A 24781-nucleotide genomic window follows, 5' to 3' on the forward strand; every position below is an offset into this window, starting at 1 on the left:
TACCAGGGCACTCACTTCCCCTTCTCCTGCACCTCCCCAGCCTAAAACTGTACAGAAGAAAGGACAGATGATCAGAGCCCTGGAAAAATGGCAGATAGGAGGCAGAACTAACTTGCAGCTCCCACTCAGATGGACAGAACAGTGTATGGAGACTCACATCGTGAACTTTTGCTCTAAGAACTACCATAGCAACATACCGGGAAAGCCAAGAGAAACCACAGATCCTTTGAAGGAAGTGGATTGCTGCTGCATGTGCCCAGAGACAGCCAAAAAACTCTGAAGACAAAGGACATAATCTCTTCAGAGCTCTAGGGCCCTGCCCACCACCTGATCCTCCCTATACTATGGCAGCTAATGCACTCTTGAAATTGACACCTCCTGGCTGGAAACCAACCAACACAAAACTGGTACAATAAACAGAACTATAACCAAGGACCCTTGCAGAGTTCTCTTCACTCCCCTGCTACCTCCACTGAAGCAAGTGCTGGTATCCACAAATGAGAAACATGGAGACATTTCACATCACAGGACTCAGTGCAGACACTCCCCAATACCAGTGCAGAGACTGGTAGCTTCACTAGGTGGCTAGATCTAAAGGAGAAATCAAAACCACTGCAGTTCAACTCTCAGGTAGCCCTATCGCTAAGGTAAAGGGGAGAGTACCACATCAAAGAAGCACCCTGTAGGACAAAAAAAAAAAAAAAAAAATCTGAACAGCAGCGCGTCAGCCCCAGATCTTCCTTCTGAAATAGTCTACCCAAATAAGAAAGAGTCAGAAGAACAATTCTGGTAATATGACAAAACAAGGTTCTTTAACATGCCCAAAAGATCACACTAGCTCACTAGCAACAGATCCAAACCAAGGAGAAATCTCTGAATTGCCAGAAAAAGAATTCAGAAGGTCAATTATTAAGCTAATCAAGGAGACGCCAGAGAAATGTGAAGTCCAACTTAATGAAATTTAAAAAATAAAAAATAGAAATAACTAATACAAGCTATGAAGGGAAAAATCTTAAGTGAAATAGAAAGCATAAATAACAAGCACAACTTCTGGAAATGAAGGACACACTTAGAGAAATGCAAAATACATTGGAAAATCTCAGCAATAACATTAAGCAAGTAAAAGACAGAACTTCAGAGTTCAAAGACAAGACTTTTTGAAATAACTCAATCCAACAAAGACAAGGGAAAAGAATTTTAAAAGATGAACAAAGCCTCCAAGAAGTTTGGGATTGTATTAAACCTAAGAATAATTAGCATTCCCTAGGCAGAAGAGAAATATAAAAGTTTGGAAAACATATTTGAGGGAATAATAGAGGAAAACTTACCCCAGCCTAGCTAGATATCTAGACATCCAAATACAAGAAACTCAAAGAACACGTGGGAAATTTATCACAAAAAGATAACCATCTAGGCAAATAGTCATCAGGTTATCTAAAGTCAAGATGAAGGAAAAAATCTTAAGAGCTGTGAGGCAAAAGCACCAAGTAACATATAAAGGAAAACCTATCAGATTAACAGTAGATTTCTCAGCAGAAATCCTCCAAGCGAGAAGGGATTGGGGCCTTATCTTTGCCTCCTTAAACAAAATAATTATCAGCCAAGAATTTTGTATGCAGCAAAACTAAGCTTCATAAATAAGGGAAAGATGCAGTCTTTTTCAGACAAACAAATACTGAGAGAATTCACCAGTACCAAACCAGCACTATAAGAACTGCTGAAAGGAGCTCTAAATCTTGAAACAAATCCTGGAAATAAACCAAAATAGAACCTTCTTAGAGCATAAGTCTCACAGGATCTACAAAACAAAACACAATGAAAAAGACAACAAACAAGGTGTTCAGGCAACAAATAGCATGATGAATAGAATAGTACTTCACATCTCAATACTAACAGTTGAATATAAATGGCTTAAATGCTCCACTTAAAAGACACAGAATGGTAGAACATATTATAATTCACCAACCAAGTATCTGCTGTCTTCAAGAGACTCACCTAACACATGAAGACTCACATACACTTAAGGTAAAAGAGTGGAAAAAAGATGTTCCATGCAAATGAACACCAAAAGTGCACAGGAGTAGTTATTCTTATATCACACAAAACAGATTTTAAAGCAACAGCAGTTTAAAAAGACAAAGACAACATTATATAATGATAAGAGGATTTGTTCAATAGGAAAATATCACAAGCTTAAATATATAGGCACCTAACACTGAAGCTCCCAAATTTACAAAACAATTACTACTAGACCTAAGAAATGAGATAGACAGCAACACAATAATAGTGGGGGACTTTAATATTCCACTGACAGCACTAGACAGGCCACCAAGACAGAAAGTCAACAAAGGAACAATGGATTTAAACTATACCTTAGAAAAAATGGACTTAACAGATATTTACAGAACATTCTACCCAACAACTGCAGAATATACATTCTATTCATCAGCACATGGAACATTCCCCAAGACAGACCATATGATAGGCTACAAAACAAGTCTCAATACATTTTTAAAAATTGAAATTGTATCAAGTGCTCTCTCAGACCACAGTGGAATATAACTGGAAATCAACTCCAAAATGAATCTTCAAACCTATGCAAAAACATGGAATCAAGATGGAGATTAAATAATTCTTTGAACTGAATGATAATAGCGACACAACCTACCAAAACCTGCTGAAAGGAAAGTTCATAGACTTAAATGCTTACATCAAAAAGTCTGAAAGAACACAAATAAACAATTTAAGGTCACACTTCAAGGAACTAGAGAAACAAGAACAAACCAAACTAAGCAGAAGAAAAGAAATAACAAAAATGAGAGCAGAACTAAATGAAATTGAAACAAAATAAATATAAAAGATAAATGAAACAAAAAGCTGGCTCTTTGAAAAGATAAATAAAGTTGATAGAAGATTAGCAAGATTAACCAAGAAAAGAAGAGAGAAGATCCAAAAAACCTCAAATAGAAATGGGGTGAATCACAGGGTCAGGAGTTCCAGACCAGCCTGGCCAACACAGTGAAAACTTGTGTCTACTAAAAATACAAAAAATAGCTGGGCATGGTCGTGGGCACCTGTAATCCCAGCTACTCAGGAGGCTGAGGCAGGAGAATCACTGGAACCTGGGAGGCGGAGGTTGCAGTGAGCCAAGATCATGCCACTGCACTCCAGCCTGGGAGACAGGGCAAGGCTCCATCTCAAAAAAAAAATTAAATTAAATTAAATAAATAAGTAAAACATGATATATTACAACTGATACCACAGAAATACAAAAGATCATTCAAGATTACAAACACCTTTGTGCGCATGAACTAGAAAACCTAGAGGAGATTGAAAGATTTTTTAAAATATACGACCCACCTAGATTAAACTAGAAAGAAATATAAGCTCTGAACAGGTCAGTAACAAGCAGCAAGATTGAAATGGTAATTTTTTTAATTGCCAACAAAAAAAGTCCAGGACTAGATGGATTCACAGCTGATTTCTATCAGACATTCAAAGAAGAATTGGTATCAATTCCATTGATGCTATTCCACAAGATGAGAAAGAAAGAATCCTTCCTAAATCATTCTACGAAGCCTATATAACCCTAATACCAAAACTAGGAAAGGACACAACAACAACAACAGCAACAACAAACTACAGACCAATATCCCTGATGAACACAGATGGAAAAGTCTTTAACAAAATCCTAGCCAACCAAATCCAGCAGCATGGATTTGGTTAATCCAGATAATCTACCATGATCATCTACCAGATGATCCAGATAATCTACCATGATCAAATGTGTTGCATAGCAGGGATGCAGTAATGGTTTAGCATACACAAGTCAATAAATGTGATACACCACATAAGCAGAATTAAAAGCAAAAGTTACATGATCATTCCAATAGATGTAGAAAAAGCATTTGATAAAATCCAGCATCTCTTCATGATTAAAACATTCAGCAAAATCAGCATAGAAGTGATAAGGTAATAAAATCCATCTATGACAAGCCCACAGCAAACATTATACTGAATGGGGAAAAGTTGAAAGCACTGCCCCTGAGAACGGGAACAAGACAAGGAGGCCCACTTTCACCACTTCTATTCAACATAGTACTAGAAGTCCTAGCCAGAGCAGTCAAACAAGAGAAAGAAAACAAGGTCATCCAAATCCATAAAGAGGAAGTCAAACTGTTGCTGTTTGCTGACGATATGATTGAATACCTAGAAAACCCTAAAGACTCATCCAAAAAGCTCCAAGAACTGATAAATGAATTCAGCAAAGTTCCAGGATACAAAATTAATCTCAACAAATTAGTAGCTCTGTTATACACCAATAGCGACCAACCTGAGAATCAAATCAAGAAGTCAACACCTTTTACAATGTCTGTAATAAAAATAAAATAATTAGGAATATACCTAATCAAGGAGGTAAAAAAAAACCTCTACAAGGAGAAAACTACAAAACACTGCTGAAATATACAAACGAATGGAAACACATCCCATGCTCATGGATAGATAGACTCAATATTGTGAAAAGACCATACTGCCAAAAGCAATCTACAAATTCAATGTGATTCTCATCAAAATACCACCATCATTCTTCACATAACTAGAAAGAAAATTCTAAATTTCATATGGAGCCAAAAAAGAGCCCACATAGCCAAAACAAGACAAAGCCAAAAGCACAAATCTGGAGGCATCACATTACCTGACTTCAAACTAAGCTATACTATAAGGCCATAGTCACCAAAACAGCATGGTACTGGTATAAAAATAGGCACATAGACCAATGGAACAGAATAGAGAACCCAGAAATAAAGCCAATACTTGTAGCCAACTGATCTTTGACAAAGTAAACAAAAACATAAAGTGCGGAAAGCACACCCTATTCAACAAATGGTGCTGGGATAATTGGCAAGCCACATATAGAAGAATGAAACTGGATCCTCGTCTCTCACTTTACGTAAAAATCAACTCACAGTGGATCAAAGACTTAAATCTAAGGCCTGAAAACATAAAAAACTCTAGAAAATAACATCGGAAAAACTCTACTGGACATTGGCTTAGGCAGAGACTTTATGACCAAGAATCCAAAAGCAAATGCAACAAAACAAAGATATATTGATGTGACTTAATTAAACTAAAGATCTTCTGCACAGTAAAAGAAACAATCAGCAGAGTAAATGGACAACCCACATCCAACAAAGGACTAATACTCAGAATCTACAAGGATCTCAAACAAATCAGCAAGAAAAAAACAAACAACCCCATCAAAAAGTGGGCAAAGGACATAAACAGACAATTCTCAAAAGAAGATACACAAATGGCCAACAAACATATGAAACAATACTCAACATCATTAATGATGAGGGAAATGCAAATCAAAACCACAATGAGATACCACCTTACTCCTACAAGAATGACCATAATCAAAAAATAAAAAAATAATAGATGTTGGTGTAGATGTGGTGAAAAGGGAGTACGTTTACACTGCTGATATGAATGTAAACTAGTACAACCACTATGTAAAAAAGTGTGGAGGTTCCTTACAGTACTACCATTTGATACAGCAGTCCCACTACCAGGTATCTACCCAGAGGAAAGAAGTCATTATATGAAAAAGATATTTGCACATGCACGTTTGTAGCAGGACAATTCGCAATTGCAAAAATGTGGAACCAACTCATCAATCAAAGAGTGGATAAAGAAATCATGTTATATATATACTGGAATACTACTCAGCCGTAAAAAGGAATTAAATAATGACATTCATAGCAACCCCAGATGGAATTGGAGACCATTATTCTAAGTAAAGTAACTCAGGAATGGAAAACCAAACATCTTATGTTCTCACTCACAAGTGGGAGATAAGCTATGAGGGTATAAAGGCATAAGAATTACACAACGGACTTTGGGGACTAAGGGAAGGGGTGGGGGAGTGGTTAGTGATAAAAGACTACACATTGGGTACAGTGTACACTGCTTGGGTGATGGGTGCACAAAAATCTCAGAAATCACCACTAAAGAACTTTTCTACATAACCAAACACCACCCGTGCCCCAAAACCCTATTGATGGAAATGGTTTCTTACCTGGCCTGGTGACCGACGGTGGCTCCCCTCCATCAGGGTCAATTTTTAAAAAAATGATTATTACTTTGGCCATAAGCCCAGTGACAAATGTGGCTCTCCCATCCTTGCCTTCCTCCTAGAGGATGTGGATGCCAATAAGAGCTGGGGGACCTCTCCTAGCACAGGTTCAGCTTCGAATGGGGGACCCTTTCCAACCCAGGAGGGGCACAGAACAGTAACTGGAGCTGTGGTCAAGTGGACGTGGTCACACCTCTGTCTGCTTGCTTCCTGGTGGATGACCTCACTCTGGCAATTTCCTTGCCTGGAACCTCAGTTTCTCCGTATTTTAAGGAAGGGGTGACAATATGCAGCTGGTCTCCAGGCTGTAAAGATTCAGCTAGACACATTCAGGGCCCCAGTGAGATGTGATTCTCCTATCTTCCAAGAGGCTGAGAGACTCACTGGGAGCCCTGTGGGCTGGGGCCACTCCTGCCCTCCAGTACCTGCTCCATCTTTCACCAGCAATCTCAGAGCAAATGCTTAAGGAAAAGACAGGAGGCTGCTGGCACTGAGGGAGACCAGGAGGCACCTCTGACAGCCCTCACAGAGGGATGAGGGTGCAGCTGCAAAGCCAGCCGTGAACCTGAGTCCTGCAACCCCAGAAAAGGGGAGGGAAGAAGGTCCAGGAGCTCAACAGAGAGGGTGACTGAGGAGGCACCCAGGCCCCACATGTGGCCCCAGGTCCCCTGAGAGTGGCAACTGGTCCTTCAGCCCTGTGTGTCTTTCCTCCCACTCTTGTCTCATCCCAAGCTTCCCTGGGACTTCCCTGGAACAGGCCTGTGAGGGGACCCAGGCTTGACCACCAACCGCTTCAGGGACCTCTGGGCCTCCTCACCTGGCACAGTCTTGCAGGGAGCAGCAGCAGGTCCAGGACTTGGAGTCTGAGGTGGGACATTCATCCTTATTCCCAGAGATGGGCAACACCAGGCCAGGTGAGAAACCATTTCCATCAGTCATCTCTCCTTGGACCCTTATCCCTTCAGGGGCTTCCAGGACTGAGATTTCTCAAAGCATGTGCAGCTCCAAAACTGCCCTGCAGGAAATGGCCCCAGTCACATCCCAGACTGAAGCTACCTTCAAAGACCCCCAAGCTCCAAGTGCCACACCTTGAATGTGAGGCCTGCATGGAGAAAGCTTCCTGCATCTTGGCTTAGATGGCAGCTCCCAGCAAGGGTTGGCTTCCTCGGAGCAGGACAAGCCTCTCTGCCAGCATGTAGAGCCCAAGCCAGGTCCTGAGGGCCAGACATAGCGCTGAGGGTCAGGACAGCCAGGTAGGACAGGGCCAGGAAAACTGATATCTCTCCAAGGTACTCCCCCGACACGTCCCCAAGACACTGCGGGATGCCAGGTCAGCCTCCACCAGCAGTCATCATGGATGTCCATGCTGCATCCAGTAAAGTGCACAGCATGTATAAGACAAGGGGTGCTCACCCACTGTGTGCTCAGGGCTGATCTGAGAACACAGTGGCCTTCTCCCACTAGCAGAACTGATGTTTGCTCAGCCCCTTCCCACACTCCACATGAGGAGCTGGGTGGCCTGAGTTCCCCAGCCCTCCTCAAACCCAACTCAGCACAGCAGGCCTCCTATCTGCTCACAGTCCTGTGACCCATTTCCAAACTTTGGTCACAACCTAAGATGTGAGTGACCAAGTTGAAGACAGGAATGGGGCCTCTGGGCTCTTTGGAGCTCCTTGGACCACATCCTCACACAGCCTTCCCTGAGTGCCAAAGCCCACTGTGGCCCATGTTCCAGTGGGTTGTGAAAGGAGGGAGGGAGGGAGATAGGAGCCTAGAATCCACCAAGATCAGAAACTTACAGCTGACAGACCAGAGACCAGAAGGCACTCGTGGGAAAGGGCCAAATACACAAAGTCAGCGAAGAGGCATTCCCTCGTTTTGGTCCCTGAAGTCCAGGTAGCCCCAGTGTTCCCACAACCTACTGCAAAGTCCGGTCAGGTGCCACACTCCTGCTTCCAACAGCCTGTACCTTTTCTGTCTGCTCAGGTATTCCCGTATCCACAGTCCCACCCAAGACGCCTGACTAGGTGGCACGGTGGAGCTAATGTGTCCTGCTTTGAGCATTGCAGAAGGGCCTGGAGAGAGGCAGATGGCATCCCACAGGTACCCGGGCCTCCTGGGCCTTCTTTGCTGCAAGAACCTACATAAGCAGACACTTGGCAGCCACAGGCTCTCCCTGGGATCCTCTCATCTTTACTGAAGGAAACTGGAGACGAAATGAGGTGTGAGCCCAGTTCTGCTTCTCCTCCCCAGGAGCCAGGGCAGGATGGCTTCCCCATAGGCTCCCAGTGTGGTCCTGTCTGTATGCTCCCCACAGACACCACACCACCAGACCAGCCACAGCAGGAGCCACTCCACTGTCAGCCCTCCCAACCGGAGCTGACACTGAACTCCTGTCCCATCCCCACAGGTCGGTTTCTCTGTGAGGTGGACAAGGCCAACTTGGGGGCAAGGGGGTCTAAGAGAAGTTGACAGGGGAATTCTGCACCTTGTACTAGGACATCCAAATGAGATATGGAGGAGAATGGTTGTTATGAGGAGCCAACAGAGGCAGGATGGAGCGGATATCCAAGAAGGGAAGCCCACGTCCATCTACACTGCCCAGGTGCTAGAGACTGTGCCGGGGTGAGCCACAGGTGCCATGTCCTACAGCCACTGTGACAGCTGCAAGGTGGGCATTGCCCCCACGACATTCACAGAGGAGAAAATTGACACAGGAAGCTCGAACGCCCACCAGGGTCATGCATCTGGTGAGGGCTGAGCCATGGCTCTCCCCCAGGGACCCTCAACAACAAAGCCACGCTCTTCCCTCCCCAACTTGCACTCCTGGGGGGGATCCGGTGGAGGGGCCGGGTGATGACTTAAACCCAGTCTATCTCTGTTTCTCATTCCTTCAGCTCTGTAAGGGCCCACCCACCCGGTGGACACTGTTTCAGGAGTCCCCAAAAGCCATGGGGAGCTCAGCTGCTGCCCTGGGTGTCACTTGCAAGCCACGAAAGGAGAGTGTGGATCTGAAATCAGGTTCTGATTTGGTGGTGTCCACAGCATCCTTTGTGTGAAGTCCCAGCATCTGGGGTGGGGGAGAAATGACAGACTTCTGCCTGTGGGTTGTTGTTGGACAAAAGCCACATTTGTCACTGGGCTTATGGCCAAAGTAATACTCATTTTTTTAAGATTGACCCTGACGGAGGGGAGCCACCGTGGGCCACCAGGGCAGTGGTGGGTGCAGTGAGGAGTTCCTCCTTGGACCCATCCATCAGCACCAGAGCCGGACAGGCACTCACCCGATGGGGACACGCCATGCGGGGCTGACGCCTAACCTTGTTTTCTTAATAAGCAGTGAGGTCGCAATAATAAGTCTCAGGTAAACACTGGGGTCAGATGTCCTAGGGGTCATTATTGTTAAAATATGAAAGGAAAACTGGGGAGTACAACCAACATATGGACCTTTTCTTTAGCACTACAGAAGCTGGGCTCTATTTCATGGTGACTTTGATGGCATAGAGGACTTTGAGGTCTAACTGAGTTCCCGAAACAGAATCTTTCTCACTGTCCTACATGCAATATGCATGTTGAGGGTTGTTGCATCCTGGTCTTTATGGGGCACGTGTGGAGAGAGCAGGGCAGGGTCAGGGGTGGGAGAAAAATTTAGAGATATGGGGAGGTTCACTTGTCACCCCAGCTCCTCATCAGGAAGCAGAAGCCGAAGCCAAAGCCAAGGCTCAAAAAGCAGAGGTAAAGAGCACCTAGGAATGAGAGGAAAGTCCAGCAGCAAAGTGCTGGGATGTAAGAAGGCTCAGGGAGCTAAGGCAGCCAGGTGAATGGGGACACAGGGAGCAGACCCACTGCCCATTCCTGGGCACCCGTTAGGGGGTGGGTGGGAGCTTTGTGGAGTGGGCCAGCTGCTCAGTCCCACCAGGAAGCCTGCGTGGTGAGCCCTCCCGTGGCCTCCCTCCACGCATCAGTGCCAGGCTGTGCTGCTTTTCCAGGCCTTTGTTCACTGCCCCTTAGCCCCGAACGCCCTTCCCCCATCCTTTGTTAAACAAATCCCAGGCATCTCACCCTCCCTCTCGGAGCTTCAGAAGCAAGCTCGGCCCCCTGCACAGGCGCCCTGACCTTTGCACTTCTCTGCTGTATGAATTGTCTGTCTCCTAGGCTTCTGCCCCTTCTGCTGGTGGCTCCTCATGGGTAGGCATCAGCTCATGTTAATTGACACATTGGACCTGCAGTGAGGTCTCCATCTCCTCACTAAGATGTGACTCTTCTCCTCACTGTCCCAGCCCTTAACCAGTGAAGGGCCCAGCAAGGTCTGGTGTTAGACTGAGCTCCGCCCATTCATGCTCACAGAATGAATGAATGAATGAATGAATGAATGAATGAGGAAGGAGCAGTGGCTGGAGAGCTGGCCCCAGCCCTGAGGGGGAAGGAGACTGGGCTTTGACTTACATAACTTGCTTCCCTGAATGCCTGTGCCACATCTCCAAAGTGTGATTATAAACTTACAAGAACTTACAAGTGAAAATGAAAATGGACTTCCAGGCCGGGTGTAAACTCCTTCTTTTATTTTTATTTATTTGTTTGTTTATTTATTTATTTATTGAGACAGGGTCTCACTGTGTCACTTAGGCTGGAGTGCAGTGGCGTGATCTCGGCTCACTGCAACCTCCGCCTCCTGGGTTCAAGTGATTCTCGTGCCTCAGCCTCCCAAGTAGCTGAGATTATAAGTGTGTGCTACCATGCCCAGCTAATTTTTTTGTAGTTTTAGTAGAGACAGGGTTTCACCATGTTGTCCAGGCTGGTCTAGAACTCCTGACCTCAAATGATCTGCCCACCTCGGTCTCCCAAAGTGCTGGGATTACAGGTGTGAGCTACCGTGTCCAGCCTGAACTCCTTTTTTAACTGGTTGAATAAACACCTAGGACTTGAGAGCAGGCTCAGTGTCTCCCACAGAAAGTGTAGAGAAGTCAGTCGGGCACACACAGTAGGCATCCAGTGTGCCCTTGGATCTGACTCACAGGCTGGCTTTGTCCTAACTAAAGGGCTCTCTTCATTCCCCCTGTTACCACAGTTAGGGTACCCTGACCCTAACTCTAGTTTTATGCTAGTTTTCTAACACAAATCCTTCCGTAGTAATTCTCACTGTGACTCACAGATATGAAGATACAGGAGAGGCTGGAAGGTTGCTCATTAGGAAGGGAAAACATCCCTTTACTTAAACTTGATAGTGACTTTGGTTTTGAAACTGGGACAAGAACTACTTAACTCAAGAACATGAAATTTCAACGACTGTTTGGAGACACACGATTGGGATTTGCTGTGGGGGTTAACGGCACAGACGCTCTTGACTGAAGTCTTGGCCCAGGGCCCAGATATCCCCCAACCACTCCCATCCCATACACACATGAGATTTTGCAGAATCAGAGGGTGGGAAGGCCCTAAAAACTGGGACTCTGAAAGCTAAGTGCGTTTATGCCTTATATACCTGGGAAACATCCAATAGCTGCCGCTAAACTGTATCCATCTCTCACTGCCTTTGGCCACCTCCCGTGTTTGCAGATTGATTTTGTTCACTGGGTCTCACCTTTCTTGGCTGGGCTAAGTCCGTGGTGACTTGCACAGATGCAGATACTTGTGTGCCTGTGAGCAAGGAACGATGAGTGGGGCAGGATCCTCATCCCGCTACTCTGTCCAGGGAATTCTCAACAGGAAGAAGAGGGGCCGGGAGCCTCAGGGATTGGGTGATTTGGTTTGGAAGGGAAGGGCCCATTTACCCATGAGTGCAGAGAGCTGGCAGGGAAATCCTGAAGCAGAAGATCCCAGGGAGCTGTCAAAATCTCTGTCAAAGCTGGAAGATGAAGGCACTCCATGTGTTCAGTGAGAAAAAGCTGCATAACTCAGCCCCAGTGGAGAAGGTTCAGAGAAAGAGATGCATGAACAAATGACATGCAAAGAGAGGAGACAGGCCTGAGGCACAGAGGTCACCTGGGTAGGGAGACAAGACTGGGCTCTGGGAAGACACCCTGGCCCTAGACCTGAGGCCAGCCTAGCTGGACCTGTAGGGCCCTGAGCTTGCCCATGGGTGGGTAGCAGCTGGTGGACACAGCAGCTCAGACACAGGCCCTGATCACCGCATCTGAAAACATTTGAGTCTCTTCTTCTAACTAAAGCCAGCTTGGCTGAGGCAGAACCCTTCCTTTCCTGACTATCCTGCTGGGTCAGCTATTCCAGACACTGGTCCTTTCCTCTGTCCAAAATCAATGAAGAACTTCTCACTAATAATCACACATCTATGTTGCTTTATCTCTCATACCAAACCAATTTAATCACATAGACAAGATGTGTACACATAAAACACATTAATGATTTTCTTAAAAAATAGTTTTGCTATAGACAACAATGTTCCTACCAGAGCAAACACTCAGGTAAACCAATCCATGCAAAGTCAATGTAGAGTTCACATGCCTCTCACTCTGGAAAGTCTAATGACTGAGGCCCCTAAAATGTAGGCACTGTTTACATGTGGCACGGGGGTGGAAGAGAGGCCCTCAGCCCCTCCCTGTTCTGGTCCCCCTCTCCCATGACTGGGACTGATGGGATGCTCATGAACTGAGCAAGAGAAACTCAACAGTGCTGACACCCAGGCCGTAACAGTCCAAGTCAGCTGCCTCTGACAGTGGCCTTGAGCCCTGTGTTTCTCTTCCAGTTGCCTGACCTGTACAATTACAATGTCAAATTCAGTTTTATGTGCAAAAACAACAATCATGTTTTGCTTTTGCTTTTACAGTTTTCCACCTGTAACCTAGACATGGTAAACATTCAGAGAGGAGTGGACCCTGGCCAGGATGGGGAGCCAGACATGACTCCAAGAAGAACATGCTGCTGGTTTTGCCCATGGAAGGAGGTGACAGGCAGGTGTGCATGGCTACAGATCCCCGGAGGACCAGAATAGAGGGAAGAAAAACGTGGTATCAAAAACACAGAGCTTGGAAATACTCCTGTCCCCTCCCCATGCATCTCTCCCCACTGCCTGGAGGGGCATCTTTTGAACACTGATCTGTGCATTTAGGTCACTGGATCCCTGAACCTCTACCTACCTGCCATGCAGAATGCCTGGCCACTGATGTTATCTGGTTTTGTCATATGGTAGCACTTTGTACTCTCAGCCACCTCCCTTGGAGTCCGTGATTAATAATCCCTTCCTTTAAAGTTGAGATGCCCAGGATGTTTGTCAGTGTGTGTTTACCCCAGCCCAGTCAGCATCCCTCTGCAGTGCTGAGCTATAGTTCCATGGTTTTCTGGGAGCTAGGGCAGACCAGACCATGCTTGAGTACAAGCCCTGGTCCTTAATTAGTAGCTGTGTGGTCTCAGGAACCTTGGCCTCTCTGGGCCTCAGATTCCTCATCTGTAATACATGGGTAATAGCACTGCCTAAATTCAAAATTGCCCTGAGGATCAGGTAAGGTATGAGAGGTAGGAGTTATAAGAATTAAACAAGAAGGCATGCCAAAGGTGAACTCCATAGCTGAGTGTTGACCATGCAGTGGTTCTCAGGAGCTGGTAGTCATATGAATTGTCACAAAGTCCCTCATGGTGCACATGCTGATGGGAAATGATTGCTTTAATAAGTCTGAGAAGACCTGCTGGAGAAACTGGGTTTCCAAAAGAGTTTTGATGAATAAAAGCAATGGAAACTATCATACTGAAAGGAAGTGTTGTGTATCATGGGCCTGCCTTCCAAATGCAGGGCACTGTGTGTAACACAGAAGCCAATGTAAGTTTTATTAACTTCCTCTGTGATAACTACTTTAGACAATATTCCAAAATGGAATATAATCACCACCTCTCCAGTAGTTCTCAGAATATCTGCCGGGATAAAGACATCTCCTGCAAAGCTACATGAAGAAGTTTCCTCAGCGGAAACTGCTGTATAATACAACAGCAAGTGTTAAGTGTGTAGACTTGACCTCAACTTCAATCTGCAAAGTTTATTCACTTCCTTGAATAAGCCGAGTGTTAAAGTCTGTCATGCATGAGTTTCTGTGTAAACCCCTGGGGTTGTTCCTGCAACCCCCACTGCACCCCACTCTGCTCCGTTGCACAGGCAAGTTAGACACAGGCAGGACTTCCTGCTCTGCTGTCTTGGTGAAGCTTAATTCTTCCGGCTCTTCAGGCACATGAGCTTGTGTTGCTTCTTTGCCTTTTGCTAAGATTAAGTGTAGACATATAGGCTTGTAAGCTCCTCCCTGCCAGCTTTCCGGAAGCCTCCAGCCAGGCCCAATCTATTGCCTCCCTTCACCACATGTCAAGGCTGGGAGTGGCAGGGGCCTCTCCCATGCATGTTTCCCACAGGTGCCCCCCTCTTAGCCTTCCTCTCCTCCTCTGCAGAGAACATGCTGCCCTGGCTTACTGCCTTGGCACACCTGCCCATGCCTGGAACTCCAGAACAAATTTGCCCAGATGCATTTTTCCCAGCTATGGAAAAAATGGCCTTCTCCACACCCATGGAGAATTCCTACCACAGCAACCCAACAGTCTGCAGCCCAGGCTTAGAGATATAAACAGACGATCTTTCGCATCTCTCCATGAGGACACGACTTCCATGACACCAGCAGCCCAAATACAGTTCATGGTGGCTGGAACAGTTCCCATCCTTGGGGAAGCCAGCTAGAGGTCCAGGCTGGAGGTCCAGTATCACAATCAGTGATCCTAGGCTCACCATTGGAGGGCAGAATTGCACCAGCGTCAAAAACAGGAGGCTGGCAGGAGACCATCTCCTGAGAATTCCCCCGGGAGGAACACAGAATTTAGGCAAGAAGAGAACAAACCTCTCTCCCTTCTGTGCTATGTGCCACGCCCTTCAGTGGAGCAAGGAACTGATACCCGCCCGCGGTGCTACCAAGAATGACTCTGCCTGTAGTCCCAGCTACTCAGGAGGCTGAGGCAGGAGAATGGCGTGAACCCGGGAGGCGGAGCTTGCAGTGAGCTGAGATCCGGCCACTGCATTCCAGCCTGGGCGACAGCGAGACTCCGTCTCAAAAAAAAAAAAAAAAAAAAAAAGAATGACTCTGTATGCCAACAATACCTCAGTGAGTCCCAACTTGTTTCTCCTCCCAGAATTCCCGAGGGCTCTGACACCCCCAGCATCACATGGCTCACTGTGGGGATAATTTGCAAGTGGGATGGGAGGAGGACAAAAGGCTGAAGTGCTCCTCTTTGAACCCCCTTCATTATCTCACTTAATACTCCCATGAGGGAGGCATCATGGAGAGGAGACCAGGGCTCTGAGAGGTTCAATAGCTTTCCAGCAAGCAACAGAGCCAGGATTCCCCCTCGGAGCAGGCTGGTTCCAGAGTGCCAGCTCTGTGCAACACCATTCTTAAGCTACAGCACAAAGATGCAGCTCTGAGCTCCTCCCTTCCAGGCTGTGGGAAAAAAGGACAATGGAGAGAATTGACTTGTTGCATTCATCCAACCAAGAGAAAGCAGTCCACACGAGGTTTGCTGGGAAAGAAGAAAGATCTTCAAGGGCTTGTGTTCATACTCAGCCTTTAGGCCTCTGGGACATCATGGGAAAACATGGTAATGTCTGCTCTTTAAAGTAGAATCAAGAAAAGAGGCTCAAGATGATACTCACCTTAGCATGCAAGTTGTTTGATGGGACGCAGCCAATAGGAGCTGATACTTCCTGAGCACCTGTATCTATTGCCACAGCAACCCAAGAAGGCAAGCAAGGGTATCGTCCCCATGGTGGACGTAAGCACCCTGTCACCTGTCCAGGATCGTGTAGTTGGTGCTTGGTGGAGCTGGGATCCAGGCTGGTTCTTCATCTCTGTCCTGCCCTGTCTCTGTATCCCACCTGAGAGTCACTGAAACACCAAGTGTACTGCCTGGCAAGGCAGGACACCACCGCAAACTTTGTGTGTATGTGCATGCGCACACACACACACACACATTCACAGATGCTTGCCGTGCTAACTTAAGCTTGCAATATGACCAAAGTATTGGATTAATAAGTACTCTACTTCCTTCCTTATTACCTTCCTTCCTTCCTTTCTTCTTTTTGCTTCCATCCCTCCTTTCTCCTTTCCTCTTCTCCTCAAACACTGTCCCTGCCCTTTACCAGTGAAGCGCCCAGCAAGGTCTGGTGGTAGACTGAGCTCTGCCCTAAGGTGTCTGCTTCTGGGGAAGAGGAGCCTGCCCAGAACCCCAAAACCAGCTGAGTGCTCAGAGACAGTGGAGAAAGGACCCAGTCTCCAACTGGGTCTCCGAGTCAGCTCAGCAGCACTGTGGCATTTATCCTGGGCCTAAAGGAGACCTAAGGAGAGGTAGTATGTTGAGAAATGGAAGCAGAAGAGGCTAAATGCCCATTACACTGCATTGGATATAGAGATGGGATAAAGTCAGGTGGTTTGGGGTCTAGAAGGGACCTTATGGAACACTCTGTCCACCCATCCTTCCCCCCAACCTTCAGAGTGGCCTTCTTTAAAAGTAAACAAAGGTAAGTGAGTACCAAATTCCAGTCCCTCCACTGTCCCCTTCCCTCAGGCCCTACAGGCCTGTGTGACCTGGTTCTGGGCCCTTTCTCCAACCTCACCTCAATCCATGTTCCCTTGTCCACATCACTGCAGCCACACTGGCCTTCTTCCTTTTCTCATACTCACCAAGCATGTTCCTACCTCAGGGCCTTCGCACAAGATGCCCCCGTCTCTGGAGCACTTTCCTGCCAGGTGGCTCTGTGGCTATCTCCTTCCCACAATCCAGGATTTACTGAGTCCCAGCAAGCCTGGTTCAAGGACCTCCTCTGCAACACACGTGCAGGTGACCTCAAGCTTGAGGTCGTTGGCCTCTTTTATGATTTTCAAAATACCTGTCTCTCCCTGGAGTTGCCTTCCCTTTCCGTGGATGGTCTTCATCTCCTCACTAAGATGAGACTCTGGGAAAGCAGGAGGCAGCTTAGACTTGATGATGGCCTTAGCACCAGACAGTGTCACATGGTTACCCTTCATAAATATCTGCTGTTAAATGCTCCATTCCACTTCTCTTTCCTCCTGAGTCTCAACATGCCTTCTTTAAAATAAGGAATCATGTGGGATGAACTCTGTCCCTCCCAAATCCACGTATTGAAGTCTTAACCCCCAGCCCTCAGCATTTGGCCTTATTTGGAAGAAGGATCTTTGTAAATTAATCAGTTAACATGAAGCCTTACTGGAGTAGGGTGGGCCACAAAGCCAGTATGCCAATATGGCTAGAGTCCTTTTGAAAAGGGGAAATTGGGGTACAGAGAAAAACACTCACAGATAGAAGACCCTGTGAAAAGACACAGAGAGGAAATAGCCGTCTACAAGCCAAGGGAGGAGACCTGGAGCGGATCCCTGCTCATAGCTCTCAGAAGGAACCAACCCTGCCAACACCTCATTTTCAAACTTCCCGCCTCCAGCACTGGGCAATGATAATTTTCTGTTGTTTAAGCCATCCCATTTGTGGTGGTTTATTAACAAAGCTTTAGCAAAGTCACAGGAGGAGTGTGTGAGATGATCCCCAAACTACCCTCCTGTGCTCCCCACTTTCTGCTCTCCCTGGTCCTAGAAGGAGGGCATTTTCCACCCTTCTCTTGAGGACAGCATTAGGCAAACAGCCTGCGGGCCCTTTCTGAGCTGGCCTATTTTACATTCTTCAGCAGCTGGACATATTGACTTCCCTCAGGTGAGATTAAATGCCTTGGCTGGACAGAGTCCTAATCTCCCTACACTGTTCCTTAAATAATATTTGTTCTACCACTTCCTATAAACAACTTTGCTAAGGGAGTTTACAACGTAGCTTAAAAAGGGAAGCTTTCACTTCCTTTCTCAAGCCACTATTACCAGAACCCTGCTGGCGAGCCGGGAGCCCGGCCGCAGCCCCAGGCCTCACACAATCCTCCATGGCCAGCCCTGACATCCCAATGGCCGGCTCAGTTTCTGCCTCAGCTCCATCCTTTCCATAATGATTCTTCCAGTCAGCACGCCTCTGGTTGGAGTACAGAAACCCTGGTTGAAACACAACTCAATCTTCACTCCTATTTTCCAAAGGCTTTTCCAAAATGGGAAAGCTACAGTGCTCAGGAGACTGGCTGAATAATTTGAGGTTTCTGGCAAGCACGGACATGTGCAGATGTGTTTTTCAAAACAAGAGCAGAGCCTTGCAAATCCGTTTGCATATGTCTTCTCTCCAGGAAAAAGAGGGAAGCAGTAGTTCTGGCACAAATATCTGAGAAAATCTTGCTTTCTATGTGTTTAGACCTGAGGAAAGGGCTTCCTGTGTCAGCTCAGAAAATGTAGAGGGTTAGAACAATGTATCCCTCTTACAACCAGAAAAAAAAGCTAGACAAATTGCACAATCATGACTTTTCTTGAACCCATCAGAGTACTGAGGTCACAGGTCAACCAACTAACCCCAAATCCAGGCAGACACAGCGTCATGCCAAAAGAAACAGGATTTGAGTGTTTGTTTACCTAGGCAGACACCACCATGTGCCGTATAAACTGGTAAGAAGATTCAGCTAAAATTTTTAAATGAATTAATTGTCAACATAAAAAATATAAAGAGATAAATCTCTAAGTTGAAAGGTTTTATTTGGGAATAATAAACAAGAAGTGGGATTGCAATTCAGGACATACACACAGACCAGGGTGGCCTCTGGTATGTCTGAAGAACAAAGGAAAATGTTAGGGTGTTACTAGGGAAAGAGGTGATTATACAAGTTGTTTTGAAAAAAAAGTTCAAGATGGCTTAAAAAATTAAACGTGAAATCTAAGACTATAAAAACCCTGGAAGAAAACCTAGGAAATACCATTCTGGACATAGACCCTGGCAAAGATTTCATGAAGACTCCAAAAGCAATTGCAACAAAAACAAAAATTGACAAGTGGAACCTAATTAAACTAAAGAGAATCTGCACAGCAAACTAAACTATCAACAGAGTAAACAGACAGCCTACAGAATGGGAGAAAATATTTGCAAACTAAGCGTCTGACAAAGGTCTAATAGCCAAAATCTAAAAGGAACTTAAATCAACAAGCAAAAGCAACCTCATTAAATAGTGGGCAAAAGACATGAACAGGCACTTTTCAAAAGAAGATTAGATATACACGTGGCCAACAAGCATATGAAAAAAATGCTCAACATCACTAATCATTAGAGAAATGCAGTCAAAACCACAATAAAATACCATCTCATGCCAGTCAGAATGGTTGTTATCAAAGAGCCAAAAAATAACAAATGCTGGCAAGGTTACAGAGAAAAGGGAATGCTTACACACTGCTGGTGGGAATGTAAATTAGTTCAGTCACTGTGGAAATCAGTTTGGAGATTTCTCTAAGAACTTAAAACAGAACTACCTCTTTAGTTGCCATGTCTACTGCAAGAATGAAGACCATTCTCAGCAATCAGACTGTCGACATTCCAGAAAATGTAATTACTCTGAAGTGATGAACAGTTATTGTGAAAGGCCCCAGAGGAACCCTGCAGATGGGCTTCAATCACATCAATGTAGAACTCAGTCTTCTTGGAAAGGAAAAAAAGAGGCTCTAGGTTGACAAACGGTGAGGTAACAGAAAGGAACTGGCTATGGTTAGGACTATTTGTAGTCATGTACAGAATATGATCAAAGGTGTTATACTGGGCTTCCATTACAAGATGAGGTCTGTGTATGCTCACTTCCCCATCAATGTCGTTATCCAGGAGAATGGGTCTTTTGTTGAAATCCGAAATTTCTTGGGTGAAAAATACATACACAGGGTTTGGATGAGACCAGGTGTTGCTTGTTCAGTATGTCAGACTCAGAAAGATGAATTAATCCTTGAAGGAAATGACATTGAGCTTGTTTCAAATTCAGCGGCTTTGATTCAGCAAGCCACAACAGTGAAATACAAGCATATGAGGACATTTTTGGATGGTATCTATGTCTCTGAAAAAGGAACTGTTCAGCATGCTGATGAATAAGACCTAAGAGTTGTCCAGCTACAGAAACAAGATGCTGGATGACTCCTAAGACCTACTTGTGATATTCAAATGGTGCAATAAAGGACCTATTGATTTGGGGAAAACAACAACAACAACAGAACTACCATTTGACCCATTTTAACATATGCATGTGTGTCTTTATGGTAGAACAACTTATAGTCCTTGGAATACAAGGAATCCTCTGGGTATATTACTGAGTATATACCCAAAATAATATAAGTCATTGTACCATAAAGACACATATGCATATGTTCGTCACAGCACTACTCACAATAACAAAGACATGGAATCAACTTAGGTGTCCATCAGTGGTGAACTGGATAAAGAAAATGTGGTACATATACACCATGAAATACTACATAGCCTTAAAAAAAAGAATGAGATCATGTTTATTGCAGCAACATAGATGCAACTAAAGATCAATATCCTGAGAGAATTAATGCAGGAAAAGAAAATCAAACACCACATGTTCTCATGTAGGAGTTAAATATTGAGTACACGTGGACATAAGGAAGAGAACAGTACACACTGGGGCCTACTGGATCGTGGAAGATGGGAAAAGAATGAGGATCTAAAACTACTAGTCAGGTACTATTCTCACTACCTGGGTAATGAAATAATTTGTACACCAAACCCCAGCATCACGCAATTTACCCATGTAATAAGCCTGCACGTGAATCCCTTGAACCTAAAAGTTGGAAGGAAAAACAAAATGGTTTCTTGTGGACGCCAAAAAGAAGAAAGTTTATTGGCTTTTTACAAGAGCCGGAGAGTTCTGATTGTTGTCAGTGGTTGTTAGATAGGATTTGTGCTCTTGGAGTTTGGTTTAAGCCCTTGCAGTTTGGGGTTGGGCTTATAAGACAGTGTGTCAGGCAGGAGTTTTGTATCTGCAGCTCTCTGTCCTTGTGTGACTCACGTAGTAAGCTGTGGTTTGCAATAACTTTTTGTGATAGCTACTGTTATCAGTTAAATTACGGGCGAGAGTCCTCCCTTCATGGCCTTCCCCAGCTCTGTTGTAAAGGATAAGTAGTATTTTGAGAGAGATGGAAGCAGAAACTCATTATCCTGCACTAGATATAGACATGGGACAGGGTCATGGGATTTGGGGTTGAGTAGGGACCTTATAAACCATGTTGCCCACTCACCCTCTCCCAAACTTTCAGACTAGCCTCCTTTAAAAGTAAATAAGAGCAAGGAAGTGCCAAATTCCAGTTCCTCCACTGGCTCCCTTAGCATGGCACCAGTTCCTTCCTTTGGCCCCCATGGCTTTGCACGACCTAGCTTCTGGCCCTTTCTCCAACCTCACTTCAGGCTATCTCCCCTCATCCTCTTCACTGCACCCACAGTTTAGGTCAGGATTTGACACAAGTGACTCTATTTTGAATCTCACAACTTTTGCATGACTAACATGAGAAGGAGGACACCTGAAGGGGATGGAGATTCGGGGGCATTAGCACCTCTTGCAAGATTTTCCTCCATGAAGCCCAAAATCCACTTCTAGGGAAGATCACTGAGAATGTTGAGACAGCTCCCTCCCCATCCTGCTTAGAGAAGGGAACAGCAGCCTTAATCTTCAGAGGAAGAGCAATGCACCCTGCTTCCTGGGGGCATGGGTGGAAACCCACCGCAGCTGGGGCAAGGGAATATTAAAGGAAATGTGCATGCCTGGGGAAGGCAGGGATACATGTGAGACCCCTCACCAGAGCTGGAACAGGTACAGGGCACTTAGGAAAGTATCTGCTGCACTGAGCCTGCCTGAGTCCAGGCCTACTCAGAACGTCTGAGGTACCCTTCTCCCTTCCCCCAGTACCATGCTAACAGACATCAGGCACATGTGGCAGTGGCGCCTAGCTGGGAGAACTGCAACAACTGATTCTTCATAGGCAGCAACACAAAGAGAAAACCCAAAACCACCCAGCCAGACTCCTAAGCCAGGCAGAATACAGGAAGTGGGGAAAACCCTCTGGAAAAGTAGTTCACACCCTAAACACAAGGTATAACCAGAGGAATTGGAACTCTCTGGCTCTGAGGGTAACCAGAGCACAACAAATTTCAAATTCAACCAAAGTGGTAACAGCATTAACACAACCCTCCATGCTGAAGAAAAGGCATGCTCATGTTCAGTGTAAAAAAAAATTACTTCCATACCCACCACCCCCATAAGATGTTCAACTTCCAACAACACTACAATAACAAAAACAGGAGGCATGTGAAACACAAGAAGAACTCACAGCTCAGTCCAGGAGACAAGGCAGGCATCCTAACCAGAATCTGACATGGCACCAAGGTTGGAACTGTCAGACAGGAGATGGGAAATGACTGTGATCAATACCTTAGAGGTTCTCCCGTGAAAGGTTCAACATGCAGAAGCAGATGGGTAATTTCTGAAGAGAGGCAGACATCCTACAATCAAATAGAAACAGAAAAGACAAAAAATACAGCAACATAGATGAAGAATGTCTCAACATGCTCTTCAGTGGATATGACACAGCTGAGAAAAGAATCAGTGAATCTGAAAATACAGCAACAGAAATTAGCTAAGAGATCCATGCCAAGATGGCCGAATAGGAACAGCTCGAGCCTCCAGCTCCCAACATGAGTGACACAGAAAATGGGTGAATTCTGCATTTCCAACTGAGGTACCAGGTTCATCTCACTGGGGTGTGTCGGACAGTGGGTGCAGGACAGTGGATGCAGCCCAACAAGTAAGAGCCAAAGCAGGGTGAGGCATTGTCTTACCCAGGAAGCACAAGGGGGAAGGGAATTCCCTTTCCCAGCCAAGGGAAACCGTGACACACAACACCTGGAAAATTGGGTCACTCCCACCCTAATACTGCACTTTACCAAGGGTCTTAGCAAATGGCACACCAGGAGATTATATCCCATGCCTGGCTCAGAGGGTTCCACACCCACGAAGCCTCCCTCATTGCTAGTACAGCAGTCAGATCTAACTGCAGGGTGGCAGCGAGGCTGGGGGAGGGGTGCCCACCATTGCTGAGGCTGCAGTAGGTAAACAAAGCAGACGAGAAGCTTGAACTGGGTGGAGCCCACCATAGCTCACGGAGGCCTGCCTGCCTCTGTAGACTCCACCTCTGCGGACAGGGCATAGCCAAACAAAAGGCAGCAGAAACCTCTGCAGATGTAAATGTCCCTGTTTGACAGCTTTGAAGAGAGTAGTGGTTTTCTCAGCACAGAGTTTGAGATCTGAGAATGGACAGACTGTCTGCTCAAGTGGGTCCCTGACTCCCGAGTAGCCTACCTGGGAGACATCCCCCACTAGGGGCAGATTGACACCTCACATCTCATACAGCCAGGTGCACCTCTGAGCCAAAGCTTCCAGAGGAACGATCAGACAGCGACATTTGCTGTTTAGCAATATTCACTCTTCTGCAGCCTCCACTGCTGATACCCAGGCAAACAGGGTCTGGAGTGGACCTTGAGTAAACTCTAACAGACCTGCAGCTGGGAGTCCTGACTGTTAGAAGGAAAAATAACAAACAGAAAGGACATCCACACCAAAACCCCATCTGTATGTCAACATCATCAAAGACCAAAGGTAGATAAAACCACAAAGATGGGGAAAAAGCAGTACAGAAAAGCTGGAAATTCTAAAAATCAGAGCGCCTCTCCCCATCCAAAGGAACACAGCTCCTCACCAGCAATGGAACAAAGTTGGACGGAGAATGACTTTGACAAGTTGAGAGAAGAAGACTTCAGACAATCAAACATCTCCGACTCAATCAACTGGAAGAAAGCTTATCAGTGATCGAAGAACTAATGAATGAAATGAAGTGAGAAGAGAAGTTTAGAGAAAAAAGAGTAAAAAGAAATGAACAAAGCCTCCAAGAAATATGGGACTATGTGAAAAGACCAAATCTATGTCTGATTTGTGTACCTGAAAGTGATGGGGAGAATGGAACCAAGTTGGAAAACACTCTGCAGGATATTATACTGGAAAACATCCCCAACCTAGCAAGGCAGGCCAACATTCAAATTCAGGAAATACAGAGAATGCCACAAAGATACTCCTCAGGAAGAGCAACTCTAAGACACATAATTGTCAGATTCACCAAAGTTGAAATGAAGGAAAAAATGTCAAGGGTACCCAGAGAAAAAGGTCAGATTACCCACAAAGGGAAGCCCATCAGACTAACAGAGGATCTCTAGGCAGAAACTCTACAAGCCAGAAGAGAGTGGGGGCCAATATTCAACAATCTTAAAGAAAAGAATTTTCAACCCAGAATTTCATATCCAGCCAAACAAAGTTTCATAAGTGAAGGAGAAATAAAATCCTTTACAGAGAAGCAAATGTTGAGAAATTTTGTCACCACCAGGCCTTCCCCACAAAAGCTCCTGAAGGAAGTCCTAAACATGGAAAGGAACAACCAGTACCAACCACTACAAAAGCATGCCAAAATGTAAAGAACATCGATGCTAGGAAGCAACTGCATCAACTAACGAGCAAAATAACCAGCTAACATCATAATGACAGGATCAAGTTCACACATAACAATATTAACCTTAAATGTAAATGAGCTAAATGTTCTAATTAAAAGAAGCAGACTGGAAAATTGGATAAAGAGTCAAGACCCATCAGTGTGCTGTATTCAGGAGACCCATCTCACATGTAAAGACACACATAGA

General features: G+C 45.4%; 1 pseudogene; it reads left to right on the forward strand.

Moving 5' to 3' along the window:
- The first annotated feature begins 19535 nt into the window (after positions 1-19535).
- On the forward strand, positions 19536-20116 carry LOC126962809 (60S ribosomal protein L9-like; annotated as a pseudogene).
- The last annotated feature ends 4665 nt before the right edge of the window (positions 20117-24781 follow it).

The sequence above is a fragment of the Macaca thibetana genome, chromosome 9 (assembly GCF_024542745.1).
Source record: "Macaca thibetana thibetana isolate TM-01 chromosome 9, ASM2454274v1, whole genome shotgun sequence".
NCBI classification, from domain to species: domain Eukaryota; kingdom Metazoa; phylum Chordata; class Mammalia; order Primates; family Cercopithecidae; genus Macaca; species Macaca thibetana.